The 12,447-nt window shown below is 41.5% G+C and overlaps 1 protein-coding gene across 6 annotated transcripts in view; it reads left to right on the top strand.

The window, feature by feature from the left end:
- Positions 1-11,703: 11,703 nt before the first annotated feature.
- The window catches only part of apbb2b (amyloid beta (A4) precursor protein-binding, family B, member 2b), a 265,174-nt gene continuing 264,430 nt past the window's right edge, over positions 11,704-12,447 (top strand). For 3 of the 6 annotated variants that reach the window (XM_059989082.1, XM_059989079.1, XM_059989083.1), the window contains exon 1: positions 11,704-12,005. The gene's annotated coding sequence lies outside the window, so the exon portion shown is untranslated. The remainder of the gene's footprint in view (positions 12,006-12,447) is intronic. The other 3 variants (XM_059989080.1, XM_059989081.1, XM_059989084.1) reach the window with 3 other exon arrangements.

The raw sequence follows: 12,447 nt of genomic DNA, 5'->3' as shown, positions 1-12,447 counted from the left end.
CCCCTAACTACTCTGACTCCAGGATGATTCCTTTTTTACCCCTGATCAGTCCTACCCTCACTCTAGTCATCCTCCTGTGCTTCACTTACGTGAAGACTGCCTTGTGGTATTCCTTATTCCTACTTGCCAAGGCCCTCTCATGTCCTATTCTAGCTCTCCTGAGTCCCTTCTTAAGTCCTTCCTGACTACTTTATAACTCATACGAGCTCTGTCTAATCCTTGCTTCCTGAAGTTTGCTTCCTTCTTCCTCTTACAGGATATTCCACATCTCTTGTAACTATGGTTTCTTCACCCTACCTTCCCTTCTCCTGCCTCAATGGGACAAACCTGTCAAGTACCCCATGCTATTGCTCCCAAAACATCCTCCACATTTTTGTTGAGAACATACATTCCTAACTTGCACTCCCAAGTTCGTGTCCAATAGCATTATAATTCCCCCTCTCTGCTTGGGGTAAGACACCTGGACTAGATCGACTATCCAACAGGGTTCTGAAAGAGATAGCTGAAGAGATGGTGAAAGCATTAGTAATAGTGTTTAAGAATCACTAGATTTTGGAAATGTTTGCAGACAATACAAAGATACATGGAGGGACAGGTAGTTTTGAGGAAGCAGGCAGTCTGCAGAAGGACGTAGGCAGATTGGGAGAACGGGCAAGTAAGTGGCAGATAGAATATAAGAACATAAGACCATAATACCATCAAATATAGGAGCAGAATTAGGCCATTTGGACCATCAAGTCTGCTCCACCATTTCATCATGGCTGATCCAATTTACTTTTCGACTCCAATCTCCTGCCTTCTCCCCATATCCCTTCATGCTCAGAACAATCATGAATCTATCATCCAATTTACCTTTCGACTCCAATCTCCTGCCTTCTCCCCATATCCCTTCATGCTCAGAACAATCATGAATCTATCAACCTCTGCCCCAATTACATATAAAGACTTGGCCTCCATAGCTGCCTGTGGCAAAGAATTCTGCAGATTCACCACTATCTGGCTAGAGAAATTCCTCCTCCTTTCCTATTCTAAATGGATATCCCTCTATTCTGAGGCTGCATCTTCCTGTCTTAGACTCCCCCACAATTGGAAACATCCCCTCCACATCCACTCTATCAAGACCTTTCACTATTTGATAGTTGTCAATGAGGTCACCACTTATTCTTGTCATTTCTAGTGAATACAGGCCCAGAGCCACAAAAAGCTGTTCATACAACAAGACATTCAATCCTGGAATCACGTTTGTGAATCTCCTTTGAATCCTCTCCAGCTTCAGCACATCTTTTCTAAAATAAGGGTCCCAAATGTGCTCACAATACTCTAAGTGAGGCCTCACCAGTGCTTCATAAAGTCTCAACATTACATCCTAGCTTTTATATTCTATTCCTCTTGAAATGAATGCTAACATTGCATTTGCTTTCCTCACCACTGACTCAACCTGCAAATTAAAATTTGGAGAATCCTGCACAAGAACTCCCAAGTCCCTTTGCACAGTTTTTTGTATTCTCTCTCCATTTAGAAAATAGTCAACCCTTTCATTTCCTCTACCAAAGTACATGAGCATACACACCGTGACACTATATTCCATCTGCTGCTTCTTTGCCCATTCTCCTAGTCGAAGTCCTTGTGTAGCCTTTCTACTTCCTCAAAACTACCTGCCCCTCTACCTATCTTCATATCATCTGTAAACTTTTCAACAAAGCCATCAATTCCATCATCCAAGTCATTAAGATATAACATAAAAAGAATCAGTTCCAACACAGTCCCCTGTGGAACTCCGCTAGTCACCAGCAGCCAGTCAAAAAAGTTCCCTTTCTTCCCACACTTTGCCTCCTGCTAATCAGCCACTGCTTTATCCATGTTAGAATCTTTCCTGTAATACCATGGGCATGTAGCTTGTTAAGAAACCTCATGTGTGACACCTTGTCAAAGGCCTTCTGAAAATCCAAATACTCAACGTTGACCAATTGTCCTTTGTTATTCCTTCTTGTTATTTCTTCAAATAATTCCAGCAGAATTGTCAGGCAAGATTTTCCCCTAAGAAAACCATGCTGACTATGTCCTATTCTATCATGTGCCTCCAAGTACCCTGAGACCTCATCCTTAATGATCGACTCCAACATCTTCCCAACCACGTAGGTCAGACTAACTGGCCGACAGTTTCCTTTCTTCTGCCTCTCTCCATTCATGAAGAGTGGAGTGACATTTGTAATTTTCTTGTCTTCTGGAATCATTCCAGAATCTAGTGATTCTTGAAAGATCATTACTAATGCCTCCATGATCTCTTCAACCACCTCCTTCAGTACCCTGGGGTGTACACCATCTGGTCCAGGTGATTTACCTACCTTCAGACCTTTCAGTTTTCCAAGAGTTTTCTCTCTGGTTTGGTAACTTCATGCACTCATGCCTCTTGACTCCTGGAACTTCCATCATACTGCTAACATCTTCCACAGTGAAAGCTGTTGCAAAATACTTATTCAGTTCATCTTTCATTTCATTGTCCCCCATTACTACCTCTCCAGCATTGTTTTCCAGCAGTCTGATATCCATTCTCGCCTCTCTTTTACACTTTATGTTTCTGAAGAAACCTTTGGTATCCCCTTTAATATTATTGGCTAGCTTAATTTCGTACTACATCTTTACCTTCTTAATGACTTTTTAGTTGCCTTCTGTTGGTATTTGAAAGCTTCCAAATCCTCTGACTTCGCACTAATTTTTGCCATATCATATGCCCTCTCTTTGGCTTTTGTATTTCCCCTCCTAGAATTCAGTACCAACCTGTACTTTTACCTTTTCAGTTCCTTAGCTCTATCCACAATTATTCAACACTTTCCTTCGACATTAAGCTCCCAGCTATAATAAGATCATAAGACATAGGAGCAAAATTAGGTCATCTGGCCCATTGAGTCTGTCCCGCCATTCAATCATGGCTGATCCTGTTTTGACTCCTCCTCAAACCAGGTTCCCGGCCTTCTCCCCATAGTCAATCTCTGCCTTAAATACACCCAACAACCTGGCCTCCACAGCTGCACGTGGCAGAAAATTCCACAAATTCACCACCCTTTGGCTAAAGAAATTTCTCTGCATCTCAGCTTTGAAAGGTCGCCTCTCTATGCTGAGGCTTGTCCTAGATTCTCCTACCATGGGAAACATCTTTTTCACATCTACTCTGTCTGGGCCTTTCAACATTTGAAAGGCTTCAATGAGATCCACCCTCATCCTTCTGAATTCCAGCGAGTACAGGCCCAGAGCCATCAAATGTTCCTCAAATGATAACCTTTTCATTCCTGGAATTATCCTTGTGAACCTCCTCTGGACCCTCTCCAATGCCAGCACATCTTTTCTAAGATGAGTAGCCCAAAACTGTTCACAATACTCAGTTTGAGGCTTCACCCGTGCCTTATAAAGCCTCAGTATCACATCCTTGCTCTTGTATTCTAGACCTATTGAAATGAATGCTAACATGGCATTTGCCTTCCTCACCACCGACTCTACCTGCAAGTTAACCTTCAGGGTGTTCTGCACAAGGACTCCCAAATCCCTCTGCATTTCCGACTCCCACTACCAAAGTGCATGACCATGCATTTTCCAATATTGTATTTCATTTACCACTTTCTTGCCCATTCTCCTAATGTCTAAGCCATTCTGCATCCTATCTGTTTCCTCAACACTACCTGACCCTCCACCAACCTTCATATCATCTGCAAACTTGGCAACAAAGCCATCTTTTCCATCATCTATATCATTGATATACAGCATAAAAAGAAGCGGTCCCAACATCGTCCCCTGCAGAACACCACTAGTCACTGGCAGCCAACCAGAAAAGGATCCTTTTATTCCCATTTGCTGCCTCCTACCAATCAGCCATTGCTCTAACCATGTTAGTAACTTTCCTGTAAACCTTGGGTTCTTAATTTGATCAGCAGCCTCATGTGTGGCACTTCGTCAAAGGCCTTCTGAAAGTCCAAATACACAACATCTACTACATCCCCTTTATCTATCCTACTTGTAATCTGCTCAAAGAATTCCAACAGGTTTGTCAGGCAGGATTTTCCCTGAAGGAAACCATGCTGACTTTGTACTTAATGTTGTCCTGTGTCACCAAGTACTCTATCACCTCGTCCTTAACAATTGAATCCAACGTCCAGAGATCCCTCAAAGTTGCTGCGCAAGTTGAAAGGATTGTTATGAAGGCATGTGTTGTCCTACTCTTCATTAGTTAATGGATGGCATTCAAGAGCTATGAGATAACATTGCAGCTCCATAAAACTCTGGTTAGACCACACCTGGAGTATTGTGTTTAGTTCAGGTTGCCTCATTATAGGAAGGATTTGAAACTTTGGGGAGAATGCAGAGATTTAAAAGGATGTTGCAAGGATTAGAGAGAAAAATTGTCAGAAAAGTTTGAGTGAGCTAGAATTTTTCTCTTTGGAGGATGAGAGGTGACTTGATAGAAGTGTATAAGATGAAAAGAAACAATGATCGAGTGGATGCCCAGAGACTTTTTTCCCATGAAGGAAGTGGCTAAATCGATGGGGCATAATTTTATGTTGATTGGAGCAATGTATAGGGGGAATGTCAGAGGTAGGTTTTTACTTCCAGAGAGAGTGGTAGGTGCATGAAACACTCTACCGGGGTTGTGGTAGAAGCAGATACATTAGGGACATTTAAGAGACTCTGACACATGGTTGAAAGAAAAATGAAGGACTATGTAGGAGGGAAGGGTTAGATTGATCTTAGAGTTGGTTACAATGTCAGCACATCATGACTTAAAGGGCATTTACAGCATTATACTCTACTGTGCTCTATGTTTTAAGTTAGTGCTCTACGTACAAATTGGCTGTTGCCATTTCCAACATGCCATCAAATAAACTAAACAGTAAGGCAACAATTTATCTTGTTGGATCAAGAAACCAAGTCAGTGAAAAAATCAACAGAATGTACTCAATTATATTTGAAATGCCAATCTGAAGCTAAGCCACTTTCCATGAAGCTGTTAGAATTCATGAAATTTTTGCAAGTTATGAAAATGTGGATAATCAAATTTCTGCACTCCCAAATCATTCCAAATAACATAAATTATTTTAGCATTTCTGATAATTATGGTATTTTATTATAGTGAAGTTTAACATTGTTTCTATTGCCATATGCACAAGTTACTTATGCACAGGTGCAATGAATAATTTGCTTCCAACAGCATCACAAGCACATGGCCTCATATAGGCAGCATTAACGAGAAATAAACATAAATTGAACATAAATATACACAATTTTTCCTATAAAGAACTCAATTAGAACAAAAAATACAAAGTCCATTTTAGTGCAAAGTGATCAAAGATACTATACAGTTGCTAAATTATAGTAATTAAGTTCTGCCAGTTAGTTATGAACCAAATGGTTGCAGAGAAGTAACACTTGAACCTGGTTGTGTGGGACTTCAGACTTCTGTACTTCCTATGTGATGGAAGATGTGAAAAACGGCATGTCTGACAGTAGCAATGCAGAATACAGTGTAAACGCTACAGAGAGAGTGCAGAGCAGGTAAACAATAAAGTGCAAGATCATAATGAGGTATCTTATTGTACAAGAGTTCTATTCAAGAGTCTGATAATAGTGGAACTAAAGCTGTCCTTCAGCCTGGTGGTACATGTTTTCAGGCTTTCGTATCTTCTGCCTGGTGGGAGAGGGGTGAAGAGAGAATGTCTGGGGTAGCTGTGGTCTTTGATTATGCTGGCTGCTTTAGAATGCTACTATGGCACAGATCTACTAGAGTTGGTCCCCAGGGTTGAGGATGGCTGATCCTCACATGCTTAAATTAAGATAAATTAAGACAGCAAAAGTTAAAGATATATTAATATCATTAGAATTATATGCAAAATGCAGCATTATCCCTTCCCCTTATCTGCTTATAACTGTGGGGAGGGTGAAGGTTTGGTTGTAATTTACCTCAAAGTAAGCCAATACTGCGGTTGTCTACTGTAGCCACTAACTGTTATATATGTTTCTGCCTGCATTATATATTGCCAGAAAGTTACTAGAATCTTCGTAATATTTGTCTTAATAAAAGCTGTCAGAAGCAATGAAATTTTAATGAAAAGATTGAGAAAACCCTTTATAACTCCTAATTAAAATGTTAATGGAAATAGCAAGGCGTGACCATCAATATTACCAGTGGGACTATGAATCTAATGAAGAATTAGATTGCGCAATATGTCCCAACTTAAGAAGGAAAAGATATTTTACTATCAGCATTAACATCCCCGCAGCCAGTGAAAAAAGAACTAGTCCCTGGTGTAATTTTTCGTGTAATTATACTCCAGTGGCAATATATAACACAGACAGAAGCACATGTAACAGTTATTTAGTGGTTATCGTAGATAACTATGGTATGTTCCTAGTGGAGAAGATTATAACTTAAGTTCCACCCTCCTTATGGGCGGGTAGATAGGGAAGGGGAAGATGTCATAATGCTACATTTCATTGTCGTCATCTTAATCTAAGCATGCAAAGTCAAACAGTGGAGCCCTACAATCTGAAATCAGTGTGTTACAGTGTCATTTTAAACATTGGACAGAGCCTCCATTGGAAAGTTTTCAATAAATAATTGCACTTATATCTATTTAGAATAATGTCATATGTACATTAAATTACACACATTAATGTTGGATATTTTCTTTGTAGCGAAATAAGTAAGTTCATTATGTTAAAGTGTTGTTTTAATATATACTCATTCAAGGGATGTGAGCGTCAGCATTTAATTGCCCATGTAGATGCCCTTGGGAAGGTAGTGGTGAGCTGTCTTCTTTAACTGATGCAGTCTTTGAGGCCCGGGTATGGCCATAATGCTGTTAGTGAAGGATTTCTAGGATTTTAACCTATTGCCAGTGAAGGAACAGTGATATCTTTCCAAGTCAGGATGGCATGTGGCTTGGAGAGCGACTCCCAGGCAATGGCGTTGTTCTAGCTGGTCATCATCATAGCTTGTCACACCAGACAGTCAGCCACTCTAGAGTTGAGCAGGTCAGTGTCAACTAAATCAGTTGAGAGTGGGCAGTTGCGCAGAACGTGTTCAATGTTCTGCACCCTTTCACCACACTCACAGGATTCCCACTTCACCATATTGTCTCCCGTCCTACAAACTCCCGCTCTCACTCTGGTGAGAGTGCACCACTTCTGTCTGTTAAGCAATGTCCCGTCTGGCAATGTTTCTGTGGGGTCTGGCACTGTATTGTTTGGTGGGGTTCTGGCTTCTGTTTGTTGCTAGAGATCAATTCTGTATGTTCTGGGGGGAGGTTCTGTGAAGTAGTTCCTCCATTGTAGCAAAGCTTTTCCTCGATTTTAGGTGGTTGGAAACTGGCACATGATGGTGCTGTGGGTGCCATAGATCCGAGTTCTATTTACCTTTTTCAGTTTTTGTTGTAGTGTGTCTTCGGATCTCTGGGGGAACAATGCCTGCAAGTCTGTAAATGATGTTAATGGGTGTGGGGCGTGGTGTGTTCGTGATTTTTCTGCAGGCTTCGTTAAGCAACTGTCTATTTTCTTCGCATGGGCTGATCTGCCCCACACAGGTGCACAATATTCTGCAGGTGCATAGCAGAGTGCTAGGGCAGTTGATCTAAGTGTTTGAGCATTAGCTCCCCATTTCGTACCTGCTAATTTTTTCAAGAGAGAGTTGCGAGAGCCAACTTTCCCTCAGAGTTTTTGGATGTGGGTGGCAAATGAGAGTGTCCTATCCAGTGTCATGCCCAGGTAATCTGGAGTTGGATGGTGCTTGAGCTCCTTCCCACACCAGAAGATCTTGAGTTTCCAAGATTCCTCAGGTGGAATGCGCACACCTGAGTTTTTGATGGATTTGGGTTCAGAGACCATTTTTCATAATACTTCTTCATTGCTTCGAGGACTGCTGTAAGTTGTACTTCTACTTCTTGGTAGGAGTTAGCTTGTGTTGCTATGCATAGGTCATCTGCATAGATAAACCTGCGTGTTTTAGGAAAGGTTGGCTGGTCGTTTGTGTAAACATTAAATAGAGGTGCCAGGACTGATCCCTGTGGTAGTCCGTTCTTTTGTGGACACCACCTACTCTTAATTCCATTCATTTTTTCATAGAATCTGCGATTTTCTAGGAGGCTTCTTATTATTTTGACTGCGGTTTCGTTCTTTAACATTTTAGATAATTTCAGTAGAAGGCCTCTGTGATTCACAGTGTCATATGCTGCTGTAAGTCAACAAATACTGCCCCTGTAATATGTCACATTTCAGAGCCATCCTCAATATACTGGGTGAAGTTCAGGGCTTGACCACAGCAAGAGCAGCCTGGCCTGAACCTAGTTTGGACTGGTGTTAGAAGAACATCGACTAAGGGGGATATTCTTTTCAGTGTGAGTCTCTCGTACAGTTTATAGAGGGTGCAGAACAAGGAAATCGGTCTGTAATTTTTGGGAATGGGGTCTTTATTCGGTTTTAGGACAGCAACAACTTTCGCTTCTCCACTTTTTAGGTATTTTTAATTATCTCAGGCAACAATTAAAAAGGGACGGAAGCCAGTGGAGTGCTTTAGATCCAAGATCTTTAAGGAATTCATTAAGAATCCCATCTATGCCAGCAGCTTTGTTGAATTTTAGCTGTGATACTTCATCCTTTAATTCTTTAGGGTGAGAGTTGGGAAATTGGTATTTCCATTTGAGAGAGCTGACTCCGTCTCCTGGTGTTGCTTTTTGTTTGCCTCCATTCCTTGTTATTTGGTCGACCATTTGGTATTAGTTGGTGGGCAACCTGATTGGGTGTTATGGCAGCAATTCTCTGTGGTGGTCTATTGTCTGAGTTGAGTTTCCGAACAGTTGCCCATGCCTTCTTACTGTTCTTGGTCATGTCTTTTTTTTCTATAAATTCCTGCCAATGCTGTTGTCTCTTTTGGCCCAGTAGGGACAGAACTGACTCTCCCATTTCAATTGTGCCTTGACCAAACAGGTCTTGGTCATATAAGTTGACATACTCATCATAACTTTGCTTGACATTACTAGTCAATCCCTGAATATATTTGATTCTGCAGCCTCCAGGTATGTTCTGCTGTGCTTCTTTCCTGATTAGTTGGACAAATTCATCATAATGATCAGGTTCTGGTGGTGTGGTATCGATAAGTTGATCAAGGGATTCTGCGAAAGATGCCTATTTTGCTTTTCTCAGGTTAAATCTTGGTAGGTACTTTGTTGGTACAGGTCTCAGAACTGGAAGGGATCCCACCTGGACTGGACGGTGTTGGGATTTGGGTATATGTTGGAGGACTATTCGTGTGAAGAGTTTGGAGCTTGCTGAGGTAACAAAGCTCGTAGCTGGTAGAGGTTGTAGATTGGTCAGTGAGTTGCCGCAATGCATCCTGTCGATGGCACAAACTGCTGTAACTATGAATTAGGTCTGGACTGAGAGAATAGTTGTGGATGCAGTGCTTATCAAGTGGGCTGATACGTTGTATATTGTGTCACATTTCTTGAATGTCATTAAAGTTGCACAGTCCTGACCTGAGTCTTGTAGATGGTGGGTAGGCTTTGAGGAGTTAGGAAGTGAGTTACTTACCACAGGAGATCTGCCCTTGTCGCCACTTTGTGTACAGGGCCTCTTTATGTGTCATTTTAAATAATGATTGAAGAACATACATTATTTGTGTGAGATGAACAAATGTAGGAGTTGGGAGCAAAATTAGGATATTTGGCCACCTTGACCCTGCTCAATCTTTCAATAATATTATAGTTGCTCTGATATTATCCTCAACTCTGCAATTCTGCCCCTTTGCCTCTCAAGCCTTAAAAATATTCAAATGTTCTGTTCCTACCATTCCTTGAGAAAGAGAGTTCCAAAGACTCACAATCCTTGGAGAATTTTCTTTCTGTCTGATTTCTATCTTAAATGGGTTATACTGTACTTATTTTTAAACCTTGCCCAGGTTCTTCCCCAAGAGAAAACATCATCTCCAAATCCATCCTGTCAAGGTTCCCCTAGGATCTTATATGTCTCAGTTTTCCTTAGGAGCCAGCCATCTTGTGTATTTTAGAATATAGTTGTCATGCAGGGAATGGCAAATGGATAGGAGGCAGAGAGGAAATGTTCCAGAGAATGTCATCAGCAGCTCTGGATTATCAAATAAAATAAATATTTGAATATTAGTCTGGCGAGGAGCCCTATTTATTAGAAGAAATTTTTGGATTACTTCCTTAAATGTATTCATTTTATCCTGCTTTATTTTCTGGAAATTGTTATACTACGTGTTAGCTGAAGATGTTAATGATTCTTCCTCCTCATGTTTTTCAAACCTGTCTGCACTCCTGTTTAAAAACCAACAAACTTCTAACTCCTTTGTTAATGCCAACACTTACCCCCTGTTCTTAAATATTTGTTCTACAGTGACATTGCATGATCCTTTGCCACTCAAATCCATCGTAGAATTTCATGTCCCAACCCCTCCACCCACATGCATGCCTCTATCCTAATACAGCTCTATTCAAAGTTACAAGTAACCTTCCTTGTTATGGTAACAAGGGTAAGCGATCTCCCCTGGTCCTTCTTGTTTGCAGCCTTTGATATTATCCTAACCTCCATCCACTTGCTGTCTAGCTTTCTGTATTCATTTATCAAGCTGTATGATTAGATGTTTAATTATATTCAAAACATTTAGAGCTTCACTTCCCATCCCTGCAATAGTACCTCTAAATTCCAGTTCAAACCCAAACTCTTCCATAGTTTCTTCCCCTTACCTGTGTATAAGCTCTATCCCCTTCACAGCATTTTCCAAAGACTCCGCATACCCAATTTTACCCCTCCTATTCCCATTTCTTTCTCTAAATTGTGAAACTACTTGCCTTACATTGCTGCTGGATGAGCAGTTCTTTCTCCCATCAAAATAGTGGGAAAAGCAAAATCATTAGGTTCAGAATACGAACTCCGTCGCCTAGCCACCAAGCCAATCCGTTGCAGACTGCTAGGAAGGCTGCAGTCTTATTTGATCCTGAGGTGAAATGGGACTATTAATGACTTCATACGTTGAAATTATATTTTATTCTACTGGATTACTCCCAAATATCCATCCTCATATAATTTGATTCAGTTTGATCGCCTTTTACATTCTACCCGTACATTAGAAGTTATAAATTGTCTAAGAGAATTCAGTCAGGTTGTTCAGCCTAAAGTGGCTACGCTACCTATTCCGTCTTTCGCCATAGTCCTTTTTTTTGCGATTCAAGTAAACAATTGAGTCCCTACAAGTACTGCAGTTTGCCATAATACTGCTTCTGGCCCGACACTTCATTTTATAATTCAAAAACCATCGACATAATTTAATTCGTGAGGAAGAAAAAAAGGCCTTCATTTAAAATAGAAGTATGTTCATAATTACTCGTAAATTGTGAACATGTAACTCTAAAGAAAAAAGTAACATTTATTTTGCAGAAGAGTGAGGTTGTAACAAGTGCTATAAATTGCCATACAATTACGTTTTTAAAAAAAAATGAAATGTACGCCGTTAACTTTTATTTGGGACAAGCTCCCCGCTAGCTCAAAACTGAACTCCCCACTAGAATGTCCACATGCTGCTCTCTGTATATTCCCCAAGGAATTCTTTCCCACTGTTTACGCATTCCCAGGGAAGAGGGTCACTTCCGCCGGATTGCGCATTGGTTTGGGAGGAGGGGGGCGGGGAATCTCTTCCGGGATTGCGGTGATTTTTGGAACCTGGAGTCGGGAGGCTGAGCGCGGCGTATGGAATGTGAAGAATCTTGTGCTGGCCGCGGTGGAACGTCCAGCGCCGTCACATTCGGGGCGAGTCTCGGCGCGCGGACGGTGCCGGCGGAGCGGCGGTGAGTGCGGCCAAGGTGCTGAGGGTCGCGATTCCTCTGACAGCGGCAAGGAGGCAACGGGGACAGGGATTGCGGCAGACAGTGCGAGGCGAACTGTGATTGCGGCTTGTGGTCGGAAGGCTGGTTTCGAAGTGTCAGAAGGGAAAGAAAATCGGAGTCAGCGTGAGTGAGCAGTAACCAGTGTTGATTCTGTTTTTCTCTTTTAAGTAAAAGGCGCTGAAGATGTGGATAACAGTGGACGGAAAGAAATGCTGTTTAAAAAGAAAGCGGATGTAGTGATGGGTTATTGCTGGTTGCGGTGTCAAAGTGCTGAATGCGCTGCGCCACTCCAACAAAAATATTTATTTTCCAAATACTACTATTGTAAGAGCTTAAGATGTAAAATTGAGTGGCTACAGATAGATGAGTACGAGGGAAGCACAATTGATTCTGCTATGGAGAACGTGGGGATGAAGGAAGAGTAGTGGGCAGAGAGATAGTGAGGGAGTCAGATGAACAGCAGGATTGAAAACACGTAGAAGGTAGTGGGGGGCTTGTGCCATTGAGAATCTCAACACGTCCAGTCCACTGCTTTCAAATCCGCCAAGTGTGGCTGTGATCTGGC

The sequence above is a fragment of the Hypanus sabinus genome, chromosome 14 (assembly GCF_030144855.1).
Source record: "Hypanus sabinus isolate sHypSab1 chromosome 14, sHypSab1.hap1, whole genome shotgun sequence".
NCBI lineage: Eukaryota > Metazoa > Chordata > Chondrichthyes > Myliobatiformes > Dasyatidae > Hypanus > Hypanus sabinus.
Note: the sequence above shows the minus strand (reverse complement) of the source record. Positions and strands in the feature narration are given on the sequence as shown.